At 54.7% G+C, this 22,222-nt stretch overlaps 3 non-coding genes across 3 annotated transcripts; all 3 read right to left on the reverse strand.

Annotated features, from left to right (window-relative positions):
- Positions 1-7,837: 7,837 nt before the first annotated feature.
- On the reverse strand, positions 7,838-7,909 carry TRNAD-GUC. Its single transcript has one exon. It is a non-coding gene; the product is annotated as a tRNA-Asp (tRNA).
- A 1,161-nt stretch (positions 7,910-9,070) lies between these two features.
- TRNAD-GUC lies at positions 9,071-9,142 on the reverse strand. Its single transcript has one exon. It is a non-coding gene; the product is annotated as a tRNA-Asp (tRNA).
- A 1,159-nt stretch (positions 9,143-10,301) lies between these two features.
- TRNAD-GUC lies at positions 10,302-10,373 on the reverse strand. The gene has a single exon. It is a non-coding gene; the product is annotated as a tRNA-Asp (tRNA).
- Positions 10,374-22,222: the final 11,849 nt, after the last annotated feature.

A 22,222-nucleotide genomic window follows, 5' to 3' on the forward strand; every position in this document is an offset into this window, starting at 1 on the left:
GAGCGGGTGGAAGTGGAGCCTGGAACTGAGCTGATGCACTGAGGGTTATTTGCACTGCGCGCTTCACACGGAGGTGAAAACACGGGGCACAGATCTTTGAGCACAACCCTCGTCCTGAGGAATGGCAGGCGGGGGGCTGCATAAAGAGAGACCGGCTCTCCCTGGCGGGGCTGCAGTGGCTCTTCACAGGGGCAGTTCCACTGCCAATTGGTATCAGAGTTTTGCCGGCCTCCTTTCCTGGGTTGACGTGGCTCCCCTCTCCCTAGGAGGACTGGCGACCCCAAACTTCCCAGAAACACTCAGCTGCCCACCCAACAAGCATTACACGCAGGAGCCTTCGTGCCCCGCGTGTTCAGGTCCCTCCCAGCGCCAGCTTTAAACTCCGCTGCTCAGTTCTAAGCTTTGGCCACACGGGGGCAGCCTGGAGCTCAGCCAACTCCTCCCGTTGCTGGTTGCGTTTCCCGCTCCTCGTGGCAGGTTCACACCCCGCAGGCAGATCTCTGAACCGGAGCCGAACCGTTCCCCAAATCCAGCGCTTTAGCAGCAGCTTTGCTAGGAAAGCGCTGACGTCCCCAAGTAACGTAAGAGCCAGAGCGCTGTGTCCAGGATCTTCTATTGGGCCCCTCACCGTGGTGTCTGTCAGGCACAAGGGGAAACCAGGGAAATGTTTTCATGGTGTTTAAGGGCAGAAGGGGCCATTAGCTCAGCTAGTCTGACCCCCGAATAACACAGAATTACACCATGACACGTATTGATCCCACAGACCTTAGTCAGATCAAAGCGTTTCAGCCCTCAGGACGGAGGCTAAACTGGGTGCCAGAGGCAGCGAACAAGGGGCCCCCAAGGCAATGGCAGGGAGCTGACGAGGTGAAATATGCCCCGATGATCCCAGCAGGCGACCCACCCCCATGCTGCAGAGGTGGGAGTCCCTGTTCCTCCTGCTCTTAAGAATCTCTGGTGGTAAGTGGGTCCCCCCAGTTCCCCAGATAAGAATCCTCCATGTGATTTCCCTGGCTTCACCTCCAAATAAGAACATTGTGTGGAGGGGGTGGGAGGAAGGTTGTCTGGCAGATCTGTAAAGGGGGACTGTGTCTCCCTGTCTGGCCCAGGCTCCTTGGAGGAAGTGATCTCAGTGTGTCTGGCTGTCTCCATTGCTGCCACCCATAAGAATCCCTGGTGTGTGGGTGCACCCTAGACCATTAAGGATCTCTGGTGGGTGGGTGTCTCTCTCCCCCTAGTCAGGATCTCTGGGGCGTGCCTGTATAAAAAGAGACTTTGACTCACCCAGGCTGGGCTGCCATCATAAAACAGACCAGGTCCTTCTGTGGAGGGTTTGCGTTCCTCCAAGGACGTGATCTCAGTGTGTGTGGGTGTCCATGTCCCTTCAACCCTTAACAATCCCTGGTGCGTGGGTGTGCTGGGCCCCTTTACAATCCCCTCTGTCTTACCCCCCATGAGGGATCCAGTGGATGTGGGTGTTCTCCACACTACTGGGGGTGTCTGGTGCCCCTGTCCCTCCTGGTTAATAGTGGAGTGTGTGGGTTTCCCCCCACCCGTTAAGGATCCGTGTTGTGTGGATGCCCCCGCTCTTCTCATTAAGAATGGTGCAATGGAGCATATGGGTGTGTCCCCCACCCCATGAACTAGCTCCCGTGTGTGGTTCCCCTGCCCCCATCCAGCCTCTGTGGTGTGTGGGTGTCGCTGCTCCCCTTTTCAAGATCCGTGTCACAGGGGGGCGTTCCTCCCCGCAAGTCAGAATCCCCAGCGTGTGGGTGCTCCCATCCCCCCCTCCAGGCTCTATGGGGGGTGTCTAAAAAGAGACTGTGTCTCACTGAGGCTACGCTGCAGGGGCTATTCACAGGTGTGATCCCACTACTGATCAGCACAGGAGTTTTGACCTGCTCTGTTTCCAACCTGGGCCGGTTCACCCCTCCTTAGGCAACCTGGGGACCCCAAGCTCACCATATTGATGCTGAACTTAGTGCGGACACCCGATCGGCACAGCGCCCTGCAGCCCAGAACTCCTGAGCTCAAGTGATCCGCTGGCCTCGGCCTCAGTCTCCTCAGGAGCTGGGATCACAGGCACCAGCCACAGAGCCCACTTTGTTTTGTGGCCTGGCAGCTGGAGCTTTAAACTCTGCTTGTGAGCTCTGTGCCTGGGCCAGACGGGGACAGCCTGGAACTGGGAAATGGTCCTGCTTCCCCTGCCCCCGTCTCATGTCGAGCTGCAGGCGCCGCTGTCCTCCCAGGTAAGATCCCGGATGTTTTGGTGCCCCCCATCCCCCGTCCAGGAGCCCAGGTGTCCGGGTACCTCTGCCCCCCATACAGAATCCTGGGTGTGTGGGTGTCCGTCCCTCTGCAGGGGATCCCGAAGTGTGGATGCCCTTGTCCCCCCATATAAGATCCTGGCCAGAGCATTGGCCTGAGCGGCCAAGAAGAGGTTCCAGCCCTGAAGGGAGCAGGAGTTTCAGCACAAAGGTAAAACTGCACCAACACAACCATGGAGGGACTTGAACCCTCAAACGCCTGATCCAAAGTCAGACAACTTATCCATTAGGCCATGTGGTCACAGGAACAAAACCTTTCCAAGTACTTATTTGGCAAAGACAGACACTGTGTTTCTCAGGTCCTCTACTGAGTGGGGCCGAGACTCTCTGGGCACAAGAAGTCGAGTTCCCAGCGACACGTGAGACTTAATTCTCTGGAGCCAGGTGCAGGACTTTGGCAGGGAGGCTCAGGCATGAGGGATTGGGGTGCAGCAGACAGACCAGCTATCTAGGTGCTTAGATTTGGTTTCACTGAGGAGAAGGAGGAATCCTGCTGATAGGCAGTGGCTGTGGAGAAAAAGTGGGATCTCCAGGCTGCTCAGGTCTCCTTATTCCAGCTCCTCATCTGGCTGAGCTGCTCCACCGGCCTAGACAAGTCCTCTGCATGCACAGCAAATAGCCCAAGAGCCATTTCTGCCCAAACCTGTGCTGGGGGGTGAGCTTCTGTCTTCCCTGTCCCATCTGCCTTAGAACAGATCTCCAGATTGAGACAGTCAAAAACCATTAAGGCTAAGATTATAGAAAGGGGGTCACAGAAACTGTGACTTTCAGAGACCTCAGTGACATTTTCCGCCTCAGCCCTGTGGCAGCAAGACTGGAGATGTCGGCAGGTGGGGGCCTCACAGCTATCAGCCACCAGTGGCGGAAGGGGCTCCCACAGGCCCATGCCACCACGGATGGACCCCACAGCTCCCAGCTGCTGTGGGTGGATCCCAGAGCTCCCAGGTACCACATGGGACAGGGGGACCCTGGAGCTCCCAGTGGGGTGACTGGGTTATAAAGTCCGGTCAGCGGTGCTGCAGGGCTCAGGCAGGCTGGTCCCTACGTGTCCTAGGGCACCGCGCTGCACCCTGGAAGTGGCCAGTAGGTCCCCCCTGCTGCACCGCTGACCAGGAGCCGCCCGAGGTAAGTCTGCACCCCAACCCCCTGCCCCAGCCCTGAACCCCCCCAAACCCAGAGCCCCCTCTTGCACCCCAGAGCCCTCACCCCCCTGCACTTCAACCTCCTGCCCCAGCCCAGAGCTTCCTCCCACACCTGGAACCCCTCATCCCTGCCCCCACCCCAGAGCCATCACCCCGTCCTGGACCCCGACCCCCTGCCTCAACCCACAGCCCCCTCCTGCACTCTGAATCCCTCGGCCCCACCCTGCAGCCTGGAGCCCCCTCCTCCACCCCAAACCCCTCATCTCCCCACAGCTCCCACAGGCAGACCCTGGAGCTCCCAGCAGCCATGGGTGGCCAGGGAGCCCCCACAGCCCCACCCCACTGCGTATGGACCCTGCAGCTCCTACGAGTGGACCCCAGAGCTCCCAGCCGCTGCGGATGGACCCAGGATTTCCCAACAGGCATTGATGGTGTGAGGACCCTGCAGCCCCATGTCATTGCAAATAGACCCTGCAGCTCCGAAGCCCCTGGAGCTCCCGGCCGCCACAGGCAAGAGAGGAGCCCCCAGCGCTCAGACACTGCAGGCAGAGCCGGGAGCTCCCAGTCACCGGGGGGGGTGAGGAGAAGCCGCAGCCCCCGGCCATTGCAGATGGCCCCGTAGCTCCCAGCTGCCACAGGTGGATGCCAGAGCCCCCAGCTGCCATCGGGACCCCCGGCCCCACGGGCAGGAACCGTCACCGCCGACCGGCAGAAAACAGAGGTGCAGAAACCCATCGCGCCCTGTGACCCCGCCCCGGTGCTGCGGCTTCTCGCCAGGCAGGAGGCGGCGCCAGTAGTTTCCCAGGAATTGAAATTAGGGGTGTTTGAATTAAGAAGTGTCAGGGCCAATGAGATATATAAAAGAGATGTGAATAAAGTAAATGTTTTGTTAGGATAATGCAAATTTAATATAAGGATAATGCAAATTACACATAACAGGTCTAGATTTCTAAAAATATATATAATTTAAAAAAAAATGTATTTAATTTAAATTGACTTTTGAAAAGTAAGCCATCATGGGATAAGAGGGAAGTCCACTCATGGATCAGTAACTGGTTAAAATCTTGGAAACAAAGGGTAGGAATAAATTATCAGTTTTCAGAATGGAGAGAGAGAAATAGTGGTATCCCAGAGGGGTCAGTACTGGGACCATTACTGTTCAACATACTCATAAATGATCTGGAAAAATGGGTAAACAGTGAGGTGACAAAATTTGCAGATGATACAAAACTGTTCAAGAGAGTTAAGTCCCAGGCAGACTGCGAAGAGTTACAAAGGGATCACACAAAACTGGGTGATTGGGCAACAAAATGGCAGATGAAATTCAATGTTGATAAATGGCTTCATCGGATGCATAGAATGGAACATATAGTGAGGATATATGTATATGCACACACACATACACACAGAGAACATGAAAAGGTGGGAGTTGCCCAACCAACTCTAAGAGGCTAATTAATTAAGATGAGCTATTCTCAGCAGGAGAAAAAAACTTTTGTAGTGATAATCAAGATGACCCATTTAAGATAGTTTGACAAGAAGGTGTGAGGATACTTAACATGGGGAAATAGATTCAATGTGTGTAATGGCTCAGCCATTTCCAGTCTCTATTTAAGCCTAAATTGATTGTATCTAGTTTGCATATCAAGTTCAGCAGTTTCTCGTTGGAGTCTGTTTTTGAAGCTTTCTGTTGCAAAATTGCCACCTTTAAATCTGTTACTGAACGGCCAGAGGTTGAAGTGTTCTCCTACTGGTGTTTGAATGTTATATTTCCTGACGTCTGATTTGCATCCCATTTATTCTTTTGCACAGAGACTGTCTGGTTTGGCCAATGTACATGGAAGAGGGGCATTGCTGGCACATAATGGCATATATCACATTGGTAGATGTGGAGGTGAACGAGCCCCTGATGGCATGGCTGATGTGATTAGGTCGTATTATGGTGTCACTTGAATAGATATGTGGACAGAGTTGGCATCGGGCTTTGTTGCAAGGATAGATTCCTGGGTTAGTGTTGTTGTTCTGTGGTTGCTGGTGAGGATTTGCTTCAGGTTTGGGGGTTGTCTGTAAGCAAGGACTGGCCTGTCTCCCATGATCTGGGAGAGTGAGGGATCATCTTTCAGGATAGGTTGTAGATCTTTGATGATTCGCTAGAGAGGTTTTAATTGGGGGATGAATGTAAAGGCCAGTGGTGTTCTGTTATTTTCTATGTTGGGCCTGTCTTGTAGTAGGTGACTTCTGGGTACTCTTCTGGCTCTGTCAACCTGTTTTTCACATCAGCAGGTGAGTATTGTAGTTTTAAGAATGCTTGATAGAGATCTTGTAGGTGTTTATCTCTGTCTGAGGGATTGGAGCAAATACGGTTGTATCTTAGAGCTTGGTCATAGACAATGGATCATGTGGTGTGTCCTGGATGGAAGCTGGAGGCATGTAGGTAAGTATAGCGGTCAGTGGGTTTCCGGTATAGGGTTGTGTTTATGTGACCATCGCTTATCAGCACAGTACTGTCAAGGAAATGGACCACTTGAGTGAATTGATCTAGGCTGAGGTTGATGGTGAGATGGAAATTGTTAAAATCACAGTGGAATTCCTCAAGGGCTTCTTTTCCATGAGTCCAGATGATGAAGATGTCTTCAGTGTAGTGCAAGTACAGTAGGGGCATTAGGAGACGAGAGCTAAGGAAGCGTTATTTTAAGTCAGCCATAAAAATGTTGGCATACTGTGGGGCCATGTGGGTACCCATAGCAGTGCCGCTGACTTGAAGATATATATTGTCCTCAAATGTGAAATAGTTGTGGGTGAGGACAAAGTCGCGAAGTTCAGCCACCAGGTTTGGCATGTAACTAGTTCACAAAACTAGGGGAGGGTGTTGGGAAATCACTGCTCATGCCCCTGGGCAGCCTATTTCCCTTTACTGCTCTGAAACGTGCCCCCACATGCAGGCCCCGAAGCTGGGCCAGGGGGCGGAAGGACAGGACGAGCGTGTCCTTGCGAGGTAATTGTCTCTCTGGAGGTGAAAGTCATCAGTGAGGGGTGCGAAGGGAAGTGGCAGTAGAAGAAGAATGCAAGGCATGTGGTGGGCAGGCCAGGGATTTCTTTGTCCCCCTTTCAAAAGGGGTCACCCTCCCCATCGGGGAATTGAACCCCAGTCTCCTGCATGATAGGCAGGGATACTCAACACTATACTAACAAGGAAAGGAGCACATTGAGTGGCCCCAGCTCCCACAGACTAGCTAGGGTCAGCGTACACCTACACCGTCACATGGGCCCCAGCAGGCAACAGCACCCCTGGCCCTCTTCTGCTTCCCAAAGGCTTTGGCCGCAGCAACAGCCCTGGGAAAAGCCCTGGCCCTCCTCACCAGCCCTTGCCCAGCAGGACGCCTTTTCGGGCCTACACAGCTCCTCACACAACACCCGCCTGGGACCTTGCCCTCACCTACCAGCTCAGCAGCACCTTTTTTCCTCTGAAAACCTCCTCTTGCCACCCTCCCCCTTCCACACTTCACACTCACCTCATCACAAACTCACCCACGGCCCCTTTGGCTTCTCAAGCGCCTCTGGAGGGACGCAGCTTCCCAGGCACGCAGATCCTTCCCTTCAACGCGCACTGGACGGACATTCGAAACACAGCCCTTTCCAGGAGGGAATGCGCTGCTTTTGGACCCTGGTGCCCAGCAAGAAGGCCTGGGACTCTTTTTCTGACCGATGGACCCCACTGACTTGCCTTTACCAAGCAGAAACTGAGGACTGGCTGATGGCTCTCTTTGCAAACGGACGCCATCAGACTGAGCCACGAGGCGTGCTGCAGGATAGCCCTTCCCCACCAAAAAGCAATGCCATGACCCGGATTCAAACCGAGGTTGCTGCGGCCACAGCGCAGAGTATTAACCACTATACGATCACGGACAGGCGCTGGGGGCGCAGGCAGCAGCTGAGTGGAAAATGCTCAGCTCTGCGTTCTGGGGGCGGCCACCTACCGCGCCGGCGGCCACAGGTCTTTCTCAAGTCTCCCCATTACAGTCACAGGTCAAATGCTGAGCAAAGGAAAAAAGACAGGAAGCCAATCCCATGCCTGTCCCTTTTTCTGTCTTCCTCCACCCCTGGACCAAGTCCCTCCCCGTTTGTCTGGGCCATTGTCCTCATGGCCCTGTCCAGCCTATTTCCCTTTGCCGCTCTGAAACGTGCCCCCACGTGCAGGCCCCGGGGGAGGCTTTGGCTAGGGCGAGCGTGTCCTTGCGAGGTAACTGTCTCTCTGGAGGTGAAAGTCATCAGTGCGGGGAGCAAAGGGAAGTGGCCGTCGAACGAGAATGCAAGGCATGTGGCGGGCAGGCCAGGGATTTCTTTGTCCCCCCTTCAAAAGGGGTCACCCTCCCCGTCGGGGAATCGAACCCCAGTCTCCCACGTGACAGGCGGGGATACTCACCACTATACTAACGAGGAAAGGGGCATGGTGAGTGGCCCCAGCTCCCACAGACCAGCTATGGTCAGCGTACACCTACACCGTCGCATGGGCCCCAGCAGGCAACAGCACCCCTGGCCCTCTTCTGCTTCCCAAAGGCTTTGGCCGCAGCAACAGCCCTGGCCCTCCTCACCTGCCCTTGCCCAGCAGGACGCCTTTTCGGGCCTACTCAGCTCCTCACACAACACCCGCCTGGGACCTTTCCCTCCCCTACCAGCTCAGCAGCACCTTTTTTCCCCTCAAAACCTCCTCTTGCCACCCTCCCCCTTCCACACTTCACACTCACCTCATCACAAACTCACCCACGGCCCCTTTGGCTTCTCAAGCGCCTCTGGAGGGACGCAGCTTCCCTGGCACGCAGATCCTTCCCTTCAACGCACACTGGATGGACATTCGAAACACAGCCCTTTCCAGGAGGGAATGCGCTGCTTTTGGACCCTGGCGCCCAGCAAGATGTCCTGGGACTCTTTTTCTGACCGATGGACCCCACTGACTTGCCTTTACCAAGCAGAAACTGAGGACCGGCTGATGGCTCTCTTTGCAAACGGACGCCATCAGACTGAGCCACGAGGCGTGCTGCAGGATAGCCCCTCCCCACCAAAAAGCAATGCCGTGACCTAGATTCGAACCTAGGTCGCTGCAGCCACGGCGCGGAATACTAACCACTATACGATCACGGCCAGGCGCTGGGGGCGCAGGCAGCAGCCCACCGGAAAATGCTCAGCTCTGCGCTCTTGGGGCGGCCACCTACCTCGCCGGCGGCCACAGGTCTTTCTTAAGTCTCCCCATTACAGTCACAGGTCAAATGCTGAGCAAAGGAAAAAAGACAGGAAGCCAATCCCATGCCTGTCCCTTTTTCTGTCTTCCTCCACCCCTGGACCAAGTCCCTCCCCGTTTGTCTGGGCCATTGTCCTCATGGCCCTGTCCAGCCTATTTCCCTTTGCCGCTCTGAAACGTGCCCCCACGTGCAGGCCCCGGGGGAGGCTTTGGCTAGGGCGAGCGTGTCCTTGCGAGGTAATTGTCTCTCTGGAGGTGAAAGTCATCAGTGCGGGGTGCGAAGGGAAGTGGCCGTCGAAGGAGAATGCAAGGCATGTGGCGGGCAGGCCAGGGATTTCTTTGTCCCCCCTTCAAAAGGGGTCACCCTCTCCATCGGGGAATCGAACCCCGGTCTCCCGCGTGACAGGCGGGGATACTCACCACTATACTAACGAGGAAAGGGGCACGGTGAGTGGCCACAGCTCCCACAGACCAGCTATGGTCAGCGTACACCTACACCGGCGCATGAGCCCCAGCAGGCAACAACACCCCTGGCCCCCTTCTGCTTCCCAAAGGCTTTGGCCGCAGCAACAGCCCTGGCCCTCCTCACCTGCCCTTGCCCAGCAGGACGCCTTTTCGGGCCTACACAGCTCCTCACACAACACCCGCCTGGGACCTTGCCCTCCCCTACCAGCTCAGCAGAACCTTTTTTCCTCTCAAAACCTCCTCTTGCCACCCTCCCCCTTCCACACTTCACACTCACCTCATCACAAACTCACCCACGGCCCCTTTGGCTTCTCAAGCGCCTCTGGAGGGACGCAGCTTCCCTGGCACACAGATCGATCCCTTCAATGCGCACTGGACGGACATTCGAAACACAGCCCTTTCCAGGAGGGAATGCGCTGCTTTTGGACCCTGGCGCCCAGCAAGAAGTCCTGGGACTCTTTTTCTGACCGATGGACCCCACTGACTTGCCTTTACCAAGCAGAAACTGAGGACCGGCTGATGGCTCTCTTTGCAAACGGACGCCATCAGACTGAGCCACGAGGCGTGCTGCAGGATAGCCCCTCCCCACCAAAAAGCAATGCCGTGACCCGGATTCGAACCGAGGTTGCTGCGGCCACGGCGCAGAGTACTAACCACTATACGATCACGGCCAGGTGCTGGGGGCGCAGACAGCAGCCCAGCGGAAAATGCTCAGCTCTGTGCTCTCGGGGCGGCCACCTACCTCGCCGGCGGCCACAGGTCTTTCTCAAGTCTCCCCATTACAGTCACAGGTCAAATGCTGAGCAAAGGAAAAAAGACAGGAAGCCAATCCCATGCCTGTCCCTTTTTCTGTCTTCCTCCACCCCTGGACCAAGTCCCTCCCCGTTTGTCTGGCCATTGTCCTCATGGCCTGGCCAGCCTATTTCCCTTTGCCGCTCTGAAACGTGCCCCCACGTGCAGGCCCCGGGGGAGGCTTTGGCTAGGGTGAGCGTGTCCTTGCGAGGTAATTGTCTCTCTGGAGGTGAAAGTCATCAGTGCGGGGTGCGAAGGGAAGTGGCCGTCGAAGGAGAATGCAAGGCATGTGGCGGGCAGGCCAGGGATTTCTTTGTCCCCCCTTCAAAAGGGGTCACCCTCCCCATCGGGGAATCGAACCCTGGTCTCCCGCGTGACAGGCGGGGATACTCACCACTATACTAACGAGGAAAGGGGCACGGTGAGTGGCCGCAGCTCCCACAGACCAGCTATGGTCAGCGTACACCTACACCGGCGCATGAGCCCCAGCAGGCAACAACAGCCCTGGCCCTCCTCACCTGCCCTTGCCCAGCAGGACGCGTTTTCGGGCCTCCACAGCTCCTCACACAACACCCGCCTGGGACCTTGCCTGCTTAGATAAAGATTGTAACTCTATGAAGTTAAGTTTTAGTCACTAGAAAGCTTGTTTTGTTTGTTTTACTTGTAATGATATCTGTGCCTTCTGTTCTTACTGATTATCATGTAATCCTGCCTGCCCGGCCTGGGTCCAGCGGGCCGGGGGGGCGGCTCCTGCCTGCCGAGCCCCGGGTCCAGCCGGGGTGGGCGCGCTCCTGCCTGCCCGGGGCCGGGTCCAGCTGGGGTGGGCGGCTTCTGCCTGCCCGGGGCTGGGTCCAGCTGGGGCGGGGCGGCTCCTGCCTGCCCGGCCCCGGGTCCGGGTCCAGCCGGGCGCGGCTCCTGCCTGCCCGGCCCCAGGGCTGGCCCCGGTCCAGGTAGGACGGTAAGGGAACAGGGAGGTTGTGTTGTATAGAGGGTAGGGGAGTTGGGGGGGGGGAATGGATTAGTGTCGGAGCGGTCAGCGGGCAGGGAACAGGGGATTGAACGGGGCAATGGTCGGGGAGGCAGTCAGAAAGGAGCAGGGGTTGGATGGGGCAGTGGGGGCAGTTAGGGGACAGAGAGAAGGGGTGTTTGGATGGGGTAGGGGTCCCAGGGTGCCATCAGGAATCAGAGAAGGAGTTGGATGGGGTGGCAAGGGGCAGTCGGGACAGGGAAGGGGTGGATGGGGCATGGGTCCTGGGGTGGGGCTGTCAAGGAACATGGCGGGGTTGGATGGGGCAGGAGTCCCGGTGGGGGGCATGACCCCTCATGGGGTGAGGAGGAGGAGGAGGGAACCGGTTGTTACGATTTTGGCAGCTCATCACTGGTGAAAACTATCAAGAAATGCAAATCCTCGAAGGAGCCTGTGCCAGAAACCGGGTGGTGCAGAAACCACAGCCCCATCCCCACCTCTGATCCACCCTTGGCTGGCACTGGATCATGCCCCCTGTGCCCCCAATCGGCCCCGTGAGCCCTGGGGGGCAGGGAATAGCCATGGTGCTGGGCCCCCCATCCAATTGAAGTATTCAATGTCACAGTGACCCAAGGTGTGTGCACAGAATGGGGATGGGGTGTGTGGGTGTCAAGAGTGGGGCTGGGGAGCGAGGATCAACACTTTGTCATGGGCAGATCATGTTGGTCCCAGGGTAATTTTGGGGGGGGGGGGGCTCTGGTTCCCCACTCAGCCGGGGGGCTCCCCACTGGGCTGGGGAGCCCGGGGGGGGGGCGGGTGCCGGGGCTGGGTGTGTGTGTGTGTCAGGCTGGGGGAGCTGCCTGGGCAGAGGGGCTGGAACCAGGGGCGGCGCCAGGCACCCGCACACCCAGCGCGTGGTTGGGGGACAAGCTGCCGGGGGGGCTCTGCTGGTCGCTGCGAGGGCAGCAGGCACCCCAGCCCCTCCCCCACTCTACCCCCCTCGCCCCACTCCCCTCCCAGAGCGGGGGGAGAACCCAGGAGTCCTGGCTCCCAGCCCTGCCCCTCCCCCGTATTTCCATATGGCTCCATCCAACAGCTGCCCCCCCCCTCCCCCGAGTGGGGAGAGACGAGGCCAGGGGACACGCGAGTTCTCGTCACGAGCAGGAGAGGGGCGGGGCCGGGGCTCCCTGGGGGCCGGGGCGGGATGAGGAGTTGCGTTGGGGGGGGAGGTGTCAGGTTGACCCAGGGACCCGCCCTCACCTGGGCTGGAGAGGAGGAGGCGCCCCGGGGCAGGCTGGGAGTTGTAGTTCCTGGCTCCTCTCAGAGCGGAAGTGATGCAACGGTTACTCAGGCAACGCGCCCCCTCCCGGTGTACTCTGGGAAGCGTAGTTCTCTCTCTCTCTCTCTCTCTCTCTCACACGCGGCCTCTATTGGAGGAAGGGCCGTAGCTCGTCACTTCGCCGCGCCCCTCCCCGCTCCCTGATTGGCGGAGAGAGCGCGGGACAGAGACTCGGCGCGTGTGGGGAGGCCCCGGTTCTCTCGCCCCGAGGCTTCGCTGCCCCCCCGGGCGCGCGCTGCGGCCGTTGGGATTCGAATCCCGCGTGGGATCCGGGCTGGGGGGGGCGCAGGGCAGAGGCAGCGCGGAGTGAAAGGGCTGCACCCCCACCCCAGCTGGGCCTGGGGGGCAGCAGCGGGGGGGGGGGGGCTGAGCTGCCTGAGAGCAGCCCACAAGCGGCAGCCTGGCCCCTCAGCCCCCCCCAACCTGCCCCCGCAGTGTCCCCCGCTGTGACCCTCCCGCCAGCCCCGCCCCGGCGTCCTCCCCACCCTGTCCACTCTGCCCGGCCTGTCCCTTCACCCCACTCCCACTTCCCTGGGGGGAGGGAGAGCTCAGTGGTTTGAGCATTGGCCTGCTAAACCCCAGGTTCTGAGTTCAATCCTTGAGAAGGCCCCTTAGGGATCTGGGGCAAAAATTGGTCCTGCTAGTGAAGGCAGGGGGCTGGACTCAACGACCTTTCAAGGTCCCTTCCAGCTCTAGGAGATTGGTATATCTCCAATTATTACCTGTATTGCCCCGACCTCCTCCTCCCCCTCCTCACCACTCCACCCTCCTCCTCCCCCTCAGCGTCCCACCCCTAATTGCCTCCAGCCCATTTCCCCATGGCTGGGCCCCACTTTCCCATCCCCCCACCGGCCGAGTCCATCCCCAGGGTGTGAGGTTCCTCAGCTCCAATCTCTGCTGCCCCCCAACCTGCCGGGTTCCCCTTTTCAGCCACTGTAGGGTCCTCCAACCCACCCCCACCCATCCACTCTGGGCTCTCTAAATCCCACCTTCCCACAATGCACCTTGGTAACCTCACCCTCCTCTATCCCTAATCCCCCTAGTCCGCAGTCAAGAACTGGGGCTGGGAGTGGGGCCGTTGCTTGCTGGGGAAAGGGGTTCGAGGCCGAGCTGGAATCCAGGGGCCCAGGCTGAGGGTGGGGTTGGGGAAGAACTGGGGCTGAGTGGTGCTCCCTCCATAGGGGCTGGCTCAGGCCCTGAGGTGCCCCCATGCATGTTCCTCTGTGTCCCCCTAGGAGTCATGCCCCACATTTTGGGAACTACTGAACCCTACTCGCTAAGCAGGGGCTAGTGATGCCAAAGCCCAGGGAAAGGGAGAACAAACGCGGGGCCCGCAGCACTGGAGCCATGTGAGGGGCTGCAGGAGCGGGGCAATGGCTGGTGGCCCAGGAGTTAAGGGCAAAGGGGGCACAGCAGGGGCAGGAGTTAGGGGTGAAGGAGGTGCAAGGGCTGGGAGTGCAGGAGCTAGCGGTAAAGGGAGTGGGGATCATCCAGGGCAATGGGGAAGTGCCAAAGTACAAGCTTTGCCCAGGGCACCATTTTCCCTAATGCTGGACTGAGCAAACAATTGGAAATGACCCTTCAGTGAGACCAGAACCATAGTGGAGAAAAGCCCCTTTGTTAAGTGGTGGTGGCTGAGGGCTTAGGGAGATGGGTTAAACAATAACAGGCATTTTTCTGTGGAGGTTTGATTCTTGCCTGTTAGGCAAGGCTGGTGTGTGGTGTCTCCATGGCTGCACTTTCAGTGTCTGATCTGCCACAGGGAGCCAAGTCTAGACATATTCAGAGGTTCTATGCCAGGGTTCCTCAAACTTCCTTTCACTGCAACCCACTTCTGCCAAAAAAAAACTCACTACATGGCCCTGGAAAGAGGGATCAAGCACCAAGCCCCTCCCCACTGAGCAGAGGCAGGGGAGACAAAGCCTGAGCTCTGCCCCAGTTAGGGGAGGGCAAATCCAGAGCTTGAGGGATTCAGCCCTGGGTGGTGGGGCTCAGACTTTTGGCTTCAGCCCCAGGCACCAACAAGTCTAATGCCAGCCCTGGCAATCCCATTAAAACAGGGTCACATCTCACTTTGGGGTCCTGACACACAGCTTGAGAACCACTGCTCTATGTTGATGGGAGAGAGTTTTCTGTGGGTGCAGTTAATCCACTTCCCAAGAGGTGGCAGCTCTGTCAGTGGGAGAAGCTATATCGGTGGGTGTGCAAGCTGTGGTGTTTACCACATTTAAGAAGTTTAATCAAACCCCATTTTGAAAACCACCTGTGGTCTGGGAATGGCAAAGGACCTTGATGAAGCAGGGTTTGTCCTTCAAAGTCCTGAAAATCACAATTCTCTATTCAGCTCATTGTGCTGGTATAGCTCAGTGGTAGAGTGGTTGATTGCAGCTCCAGTGATCCTCAGTTTAAACCCCAGTGTTCTCTTATAACCTTCTTTCCTTTTTTTAAAAAAAAGGAAAACATTTTCATTTCCATTCTCCATTCTGTTCAGGGGCTCCTCTATACGGGAGTGCTTGATATGAATGTAAACACTCAAGATTTCGCTGTCCAAATGCATAAAAACCTAGCGAAGCTGTCCATCAGCTGAAATCAGTTCCAATCCTCTAAGTGTCTAGTTTATTTTTTCATCAATTAAACAAAGGTATCATATGAATGCACATTTGCAGATCCCTCTTCTCCAGGAGCTATGTTGTGCAGAAGAACAAGAACCACATACAGCTGTAGTTCAGGAGTCTGTTGACAAATGTTCTGAGGGCTGGAAAAAATGCCTTCTAGTGAGCTATTGAACAAGCTCAACCTGTTTAGCTTATCAAAAGAAGATTGAAAGGTCACTTCATTGAAGTGTTGAAGGGCCTTAATGGAGAGAAAAGGTTGTGTATTAAAGGCCTCTTTACTCTAGCAGAGAAAGGAATAACAAGACCCAGTGGCTGGAAGGTGAAAAGAGACAAATTCATATTACAAATAAGACACAAATATTCAACAGCGAGGATGATTCACCACAGGAACAAGCTACCAAGGAAAGTGATGGATTTGCCATCTCCTGATGTCATTTCATGAAGACTAGATGCCTTTCTGGAATGTGTTTGCCCCAAAAGTAGCTCTTGTGTCATTCAGGAGGCCTGTGATATGCAGGGGGTCAGATTAGATGCTCTAATGGTCTCTTCTGGTCATAAAGTCGACCAATTTCTGAAAAACTGAGTGTAGCATTGGGAGCAGAGTCTGATGTTTCCCTGTCTAGCCGGCTTGCTGCCTAGACCGAACGCTCCTTGAGTGGGGTGATCCCCAGGGAGTAGCTCAAACCTCCAAAGTGCCTGGCCAGGGGCAGGACATTAGCACAGCAAGGGAGGGGTGTGGCAGTGACATCACAAAGGCCTTTTGCAGGACCTCAGACTATTGGTGAAAGGTGGTGGGGAGGTGGTGACCTCACAGAGAGATGCTGACATCAGCCAGGCAGGACAGGGGCGAGGGGCCAGGGAAACCTCAGAGACCCCTGTGGCTTTGCTTCAGCACGTCTCTTTCTCCAGGTCTCTCTTGGAGGACTGAGAGAGTATTCGGGTTCACGTACGTGAGCGCCAGGAGGAACCTCTTTCGAGTTTTCTCCTTCCCTTTTAGTGATTTTACTAGAAAACAGCCGTCCCTGTTTAGAAGGTAAGAGCCTCCTCGAGGTTTGAAACCTGTTCGGTCTGATTCTTCAGGTGACAGTTGTATTCTAGGCATGGAAAACACGAGCTTAAGGAGGCAGAATTTTATTTCACACTTGGGATTATGTCCTATAGAATCACTGGGGACATTAGGGTTTGTCCTTTTTGTTTCACCTTTTCCTCCATCCCTCCCTCCCTCCTTTCTCTTCATCTCTTGCTTCTTTTGTCCTTTCACCTGTTCCCCTCCCAACAGCAGGAACGGTGTGTGTGTGTGTGTGTGTGTGTTTTGCTGGGGAGTGCTCTGCAGCTCCCACTGTGGGAGGTCCACCCAAAAATGTGGGGCTGAAATAGTGCTTGGGCAGTGATCCGCACCGGTGACCTGGGCCATCCTTTGGGCTCTCTGGTGAGAACCCTCAGCCTCCCGTCCTCAGTCTCTACCCTGATTGGCTGAGCAGGGGGTTATTGACAGGGAGGAGATTCCGGTCCTTGTTGTTCTCTTTGAAGACCAAGGAAATAAGTCAGAACCAGTTTGATGAATTTTGCTGCTTCTCTGCATTAATGGTCTCTGAGCAGTTCATGATTCTCTCTAACCTTGAAGTTCTCCTCAAATACTTGCTGAATAATTACTGTGCACTGTTGTTGGTCTGGAGCTCATATGAGAGCACTTTATTCAGGTCATTCAATGTGTGAAATTCAAGATCTGATGGTTAGTTTGAAAATCAGGGCTCTTGGGTCCTGTTCCCAACTCTGCCACTGGCTGGCTGTGTGACCTGAGACTAGTCAATTCTCCTGTCTCAGCCTGAGCTTCTCCCTCTTTCAAGTAGGGATAATAATGATCCGCTCCTACCTACCTCACAGTGGGTGGAGGACGGGGATCCATTGGAGCGTGTCACTAGGAGTAGTGCATAATATGAGGTGTCCTATCATGGTTACTCCGATCACATTATGACATAATAGAATACCTGAAATAGTCTATTTGATTTGTATTTTTTTATTTTGCAATTGTTAAGAGCAGCAACTACTGAGCTCACACTGAAGCATCTTATCTAATGTTTGTGATCTAAGTGTCTCCCCTCTGTGTGTGATGAGACAATTTAACACACTCTGACAAACAGGAGATGCTTTTGTTTGGCAACAAAATATTTTTGCAAAGAACTTTCATCCCACTTGTTTTGATTTCGAGAAACAAACTGGTTTAGTCTGAAGGGGATTTTCTGACATTGAGCAGGCGCAGTGTGTCCCATGACACCCGCCCGCTATACAGCAGCCCCTGCTGAGGGCGCCCTGGCTGCAGCTGCAGCTGGTTCTGCTGGCGCCCTGTGGTTGCCCTCGTTCGGCCAGGAACAAGCCTCAGGTGAGCTGAAAAGAATCCTGTCCAACCAAGTCTGGCAGCTGCCATCATGTAGCCAGAAGTCTCCACACCTGCTGGGGAAACAAACCAGCCACCAGAAAGTGGTCCATTGTCTCACGCGGTGCCAGAGCCTGACACAGCGCCCGTGGGCAACCTTTGCTCTGCACATGCCGGCCGTGCACACGCTGGCCGGTTCCCATGAAAGATGTCACTGCACATCTCGGTACTTAAAAGGTACCTGTGCCACTGGCAGTGAGTTCTGGGGACAGTTGCTCACTTTCAGTGAATGTAACTGTATGTGCAGCTCTGTGCAGTCACATTTGATAGAAGTTTGGTAATTATATTATACAAGAGGGTCAGGTAAAGTGGCTACTACCACCACTATGTTTTGTCCCCAGAAGCCTTTACAGCCATTCTGAGGGGAAATGGGCCCTTTGCCCACAGAAATGGTCTATAGGGGACGGCTGCAGGCAGCAGATGGAGAGATAATCTCATCAAAATGATTTGACTCCTGGGTAATGTAAGCAAAATCACTAAAGGAATGTCCGGGGTTTCTATTGGCACTTAACTTGCCTGCCCCTGGCTGGCTCTGGTTGTACAAGATGGACGTGTAATCGGGGTACAGTTGTGTAAAAAAGAGTAATCGCAGTGCAAGGGATGTTAGGCAAAGGAGAACTGTGTGTGATGATGTAAGGTTTTAAGGACCTAAACTGACACTCATGGTTTGTAAAACTCTTGTTTTGAAGGTTTAAGATGAATTGGTTTGGTTCTGCTTTGTTGGGATTTTTATATAATGCCTCTGAAAATCCATTTGAATCATTCAAAGTGGCAAAACTGCCAGACACCTTTTGCCAGACACAGGTAACTAGTGTTGTTTGGGTTTGGTATTTAGCATTTAACCCTTAAGGTACCTCACTACTCTATAAAGTTCAAGACCAAAGTTATGGCTGTAGTAAGGGGCAGCCAGAACCAGAAGGATGGAGAAAGAAACATTGGTTGGACAGACGGACGGATGGACAAACCGAATAATTAAGCCTCTGTTTAAAAAAATCCACAAAAACGCTTAAAAACATTAAAAGGAAAAAAGGGGCAAAATGTTTCCCCGTTTACCAAAATACCTCAGCCTAGCTCTGCCCTTGGGGTTTGGGGGTGGGTTGTGACAATTGCGGGGTTTGCCTAGGGTGCCAGGTGCTGGCAGCTAGTCCAGGGCTGCCCCTGCCCAGAGGCCTTTATTCCTCCAGCCTGCGAGGACAGAGAGGGTGTCAGGAAGTTGCCCCTTCAATCCCACACACAAAACCCCTTCTTAGGAAAGGCAAAATCCTGAAGAGAAAAAGTGACATCAAGAAGGACTCCAGAGACAGAGTTTTTTAAGACCTTGGGGAATAGTTAAGTGTCTGACCAGGGACTTGAACCCTGGACCCTGAGATTAAAAGTCTGATGTGCTGCCAACTGAGCTAGCCAGGCTCACAGAGAGAGTAAGTCAGTTCATGCAGAGGAGAAACTATGGAAGAAAAAGAGAGCAGGAAACAGTAGAGGAAACCTGCTGGTCTCTCTCTCTCTCCCCAGCCCTAGCCCTGGCCTGCTCCTCCCGCCAGCGCCCCAAGGCATTTTGCCAGCACCATGCCCCAGTCAGCTCCACCCTCCCCAAACGCTGGCAGGCCCAGCTCAGGAACCTGGCCGCTCTTACAGCCGCCTCTTCCGCCCTGACCAAGAGGGAGGAGGATTGAGTCTCCCTCTCTCAGGCCTGTGCTTCAGCATTCCTGGGGAAAGACCAACGCCGCCAAAGTGACTTTGGGCCAGTAGGTCAACCAAGAGGGCGGCCTCCTGTGCCTGGCTGCAGCCCAGCTGAAGAACTCCGAGTCAACCCAGAAGACATCCCCCTTGGTTGACCTACTGGCCCAAAGTCATGTTGGCCATGTTGGTCTTTCCCCAGGAATGCTGAAGGGCGGGCCTGGGTGGGGGTGTGCGTGCAATGTCACACCCTCCTCCTGAACTTACTGCCAGAGGCTTGGACACTGTCCATGGTGGAGACGGTACACCTAAAATCCCTGCTTGTCTCTGGTCACACCCCCTTTCAGTACCTTTAAACTGTATGATGTCCTACATGGGTGGTCTAGCAAGGTACGGGGTTCCTGGTCCCCAGCTGCCTGAAAACATGTTGGGGTGTGGTATTGCTAAGAGAGTGCAGACAGCAATATCTGTTAACGTGTAGGTGTCTTGGCATTTAGCCACCAATGTGCCTCAGTTTCCCCTCCCACACAGCAGCGTAGGCCTGTTATGCTTTTGCTGCTGTGCCAAGCTTCCAGCCTGTTTACAGGTATGAGATGAAAAGAAACAATTCTTGTGGGACTGTCTTGTCACCATCCCTAGCATGTATAAAAGTTTTTTTTTCCCCACAAATCAGGTATGTCCCACATCTTTAAAGGGTTTACCACTAGTATTAACTCCTTGGGCTTGATGACGTAGCAAAAGACCCCCAGATTAACAGCAAATCTACTTTGGACAGGTTTTGTTCACACAATTTAGCTTGTTTAGTGTCTATTACATTTCCCAATTCCTTTGTGTACCCTCGTAAGTGCTCTGATGCAGATTGTTCTGCCTCTTTGGAGAAGGTTTTAAATTCAGGCATGTGTTTGAGGTGTTGGCAAGGGCTGCAACCATGCCTGCCCTTGACCCAAACCACACATTACTTCAAAGCTTGTAATGTCTTTTCCCCTCACCCACGTATCTAACAAATCTCTCATTTCATTTACATAAGCCACATTACTGAATCCAGATCCCCTCTTAAGACTCCTGAATTTAACCTGTAGGTTTCAGGTGTCATCTGAAACTGTTTTAAAACTAGTTCCTTACATTTACCATAGTTTGTAGCATCATCAATAGGCATCTCATTCAATATGTCCATAGCTCTTCCAGTCAATTTGGCTACCAATGTGACCATTTTTTGATCACCAGGGATTTCACAGAGGTGCAGAGTCTCTCAAAGGTGATGAAATATTCAGCAATATCACTGGATTCATCATACTGTGGACATAGTCACTCCCATTTGTGGATTTTTGGGGATGTGCAGCCAGCTGCTGGAGGGTTTTGTCTCTTCCCCTCCATAACAGCCAGTCCATGCTTCTGGGCCTCAATTTGGGCCTCTATTTCTCTGTCTCTTAACTCCAGGGCTCTTTTGTGAGCAGCTCCCTCCCTGACTGCCTCTGCTTCCATAGCCCTTCTGTGCACAGGTGCCTCTGCTTCTTTGAGCTTCAATTGAAACTCCCGGTCCTTTGCCTTCTCTTCTGCTTCCAGTCTGGCCAGCTCTAGTTAAGTAGCTGCCTCACTGGTAGTCATTTTCCTCCTTTCTTGTGCTGAGACACCCCCTCTGCAGTTCACTGAAACTGGGATGCACTCAGCTCAGGGGGCTTCTTAGTTAACAGAGACTTTCCCAGCGCCCAGTGTTCAGCCTTTCTGGGCAGCAACTTGCAACCTGTGCAGTTCCAGCTTCTTCAGCTCTTCACTCTTCATTATTTCGCTTATTTTTCTTTCCCTATTTCCCTTACCTGAAAGGAGCAAACAGAAAATCATAAACGAGTAACCACTTTGTCTGTTCTCCAGCCACCACACCCTGCTCACTACCAGACTCTCAAAGCAATCAGCTATGAGTCTGGAGGTCAGGACTGGGATAGCAAGGGCTGCAGGTCGGGAGTGAGGGGCACCGTCAGAGCTGGAGGGAGCCCAGGGGGCTGCGGGTCGGTAGTGAGGGGCACCAGCAGAGCTGGAGGGAGACCAGGGGTCTGCGGGTCGGAAGTGAGGGGCACCGTCAGAGCTGGAGGGAGCCCAGGGGCCTGCGGGTCGGGAGTGAGGGGCACCAGCAGAGCTGGAGGGAGACCAGGGGTCTGCGGGTCGGGAGTGAGGAGCACCGGTAGGGCTGGGGGAAGCCGAGGGCCTGCAGGTCGGGAGTGAGGGGCACCGGCAGCGCAGTGACTGGGGAGCTCAGCGGGGATCCCAGGGGGCTGCGGGTCAGGAGTGAGGGGCACTGGTAGAGCTGGGGGGAAACCAGGGGGCTGCGGGTTGGGACTGAGGGGCACCAGCAGAGCTGAGAGTCTGGAGGTCAGGACTGGGACAGCATGGGCTGCGGGTCGGAAGTGAGGGGCACCAGCCATGCAGTGACTGGGGAGCAAAGTGGGGAGCCCAGGGGGCTGCGGGTTGGGAGTGAGGGGCACCGGTAGGGCTGGGAGAGAAAACTGTCCAGTTCAGAATGTGAATAGTGACTCCGTCTCCTTCCTGCACCTGCTCTACATTGCTCCACAGCAGCTTCTCCACCTGCAGAGTCACCCCAAAACATTCTCAGTGGGGCTGAGAGCAGCTAGCGACAAGTGACACCCAGGGGTCAGCAGGGGCCCCTGGCAAGGACAGTGGGTGCAGCTAACAGCCCAGTGTGCCTGGCCGTGAGGCAGCTGTAAAAAGCAACACCCCGCCCGAAGTACAGAGACTGAATTCCTTAACTTTAACATCATGGCCCCTGTAGAAAGCCACACGTGTCAGTTGTATTTTCACAGGGAGATACAAAAATCAAGTGACCAATTTTTAAGTTGAGTAAATAAAGTTGAGGAGATAGTTATTAACCTCCCAAAAATATACTAAAGATCCCTCAACATAACACCTGAAGGTGAAATATGAACAGAGACAAACCTTGTCAGCAAAGGCTCATTTCCCAAATGATCCTCAAAATGTTACCAGTTCCCACCCCTCCTCCACAGGAGCTCTGTGCAGTGTAACTGTTCTGCAGGCAGCTTCCCATTAAATGCTGTTGTGGGACATTCCCAGACCTGGAAATGTACCAACGACAGAATTTGAAGAGCAAACCTGGCTCCCCGCACCAGGCGGGATTTGAGTGTTTTGTCCCTGTTATTTAGTCTTTGTCAATAGTACAGACGCCAGGGGCAGGACTCCAGGCTCTGCTTGAGGGATCCTGGC

This window comes from Mauremys reevesii, linkage group 12 (genome assembly GCF_016161935.1).
Source record: "Mauremys reevesii isolate NIE-2019 linkage group 12, ASM1616193v1, whole genome shotgun sequence".
NCBI lineage: Eukaryota > Metazoa > Chordata > Testudines > Geoemydidae > Mauremys > Mauremys reevesii.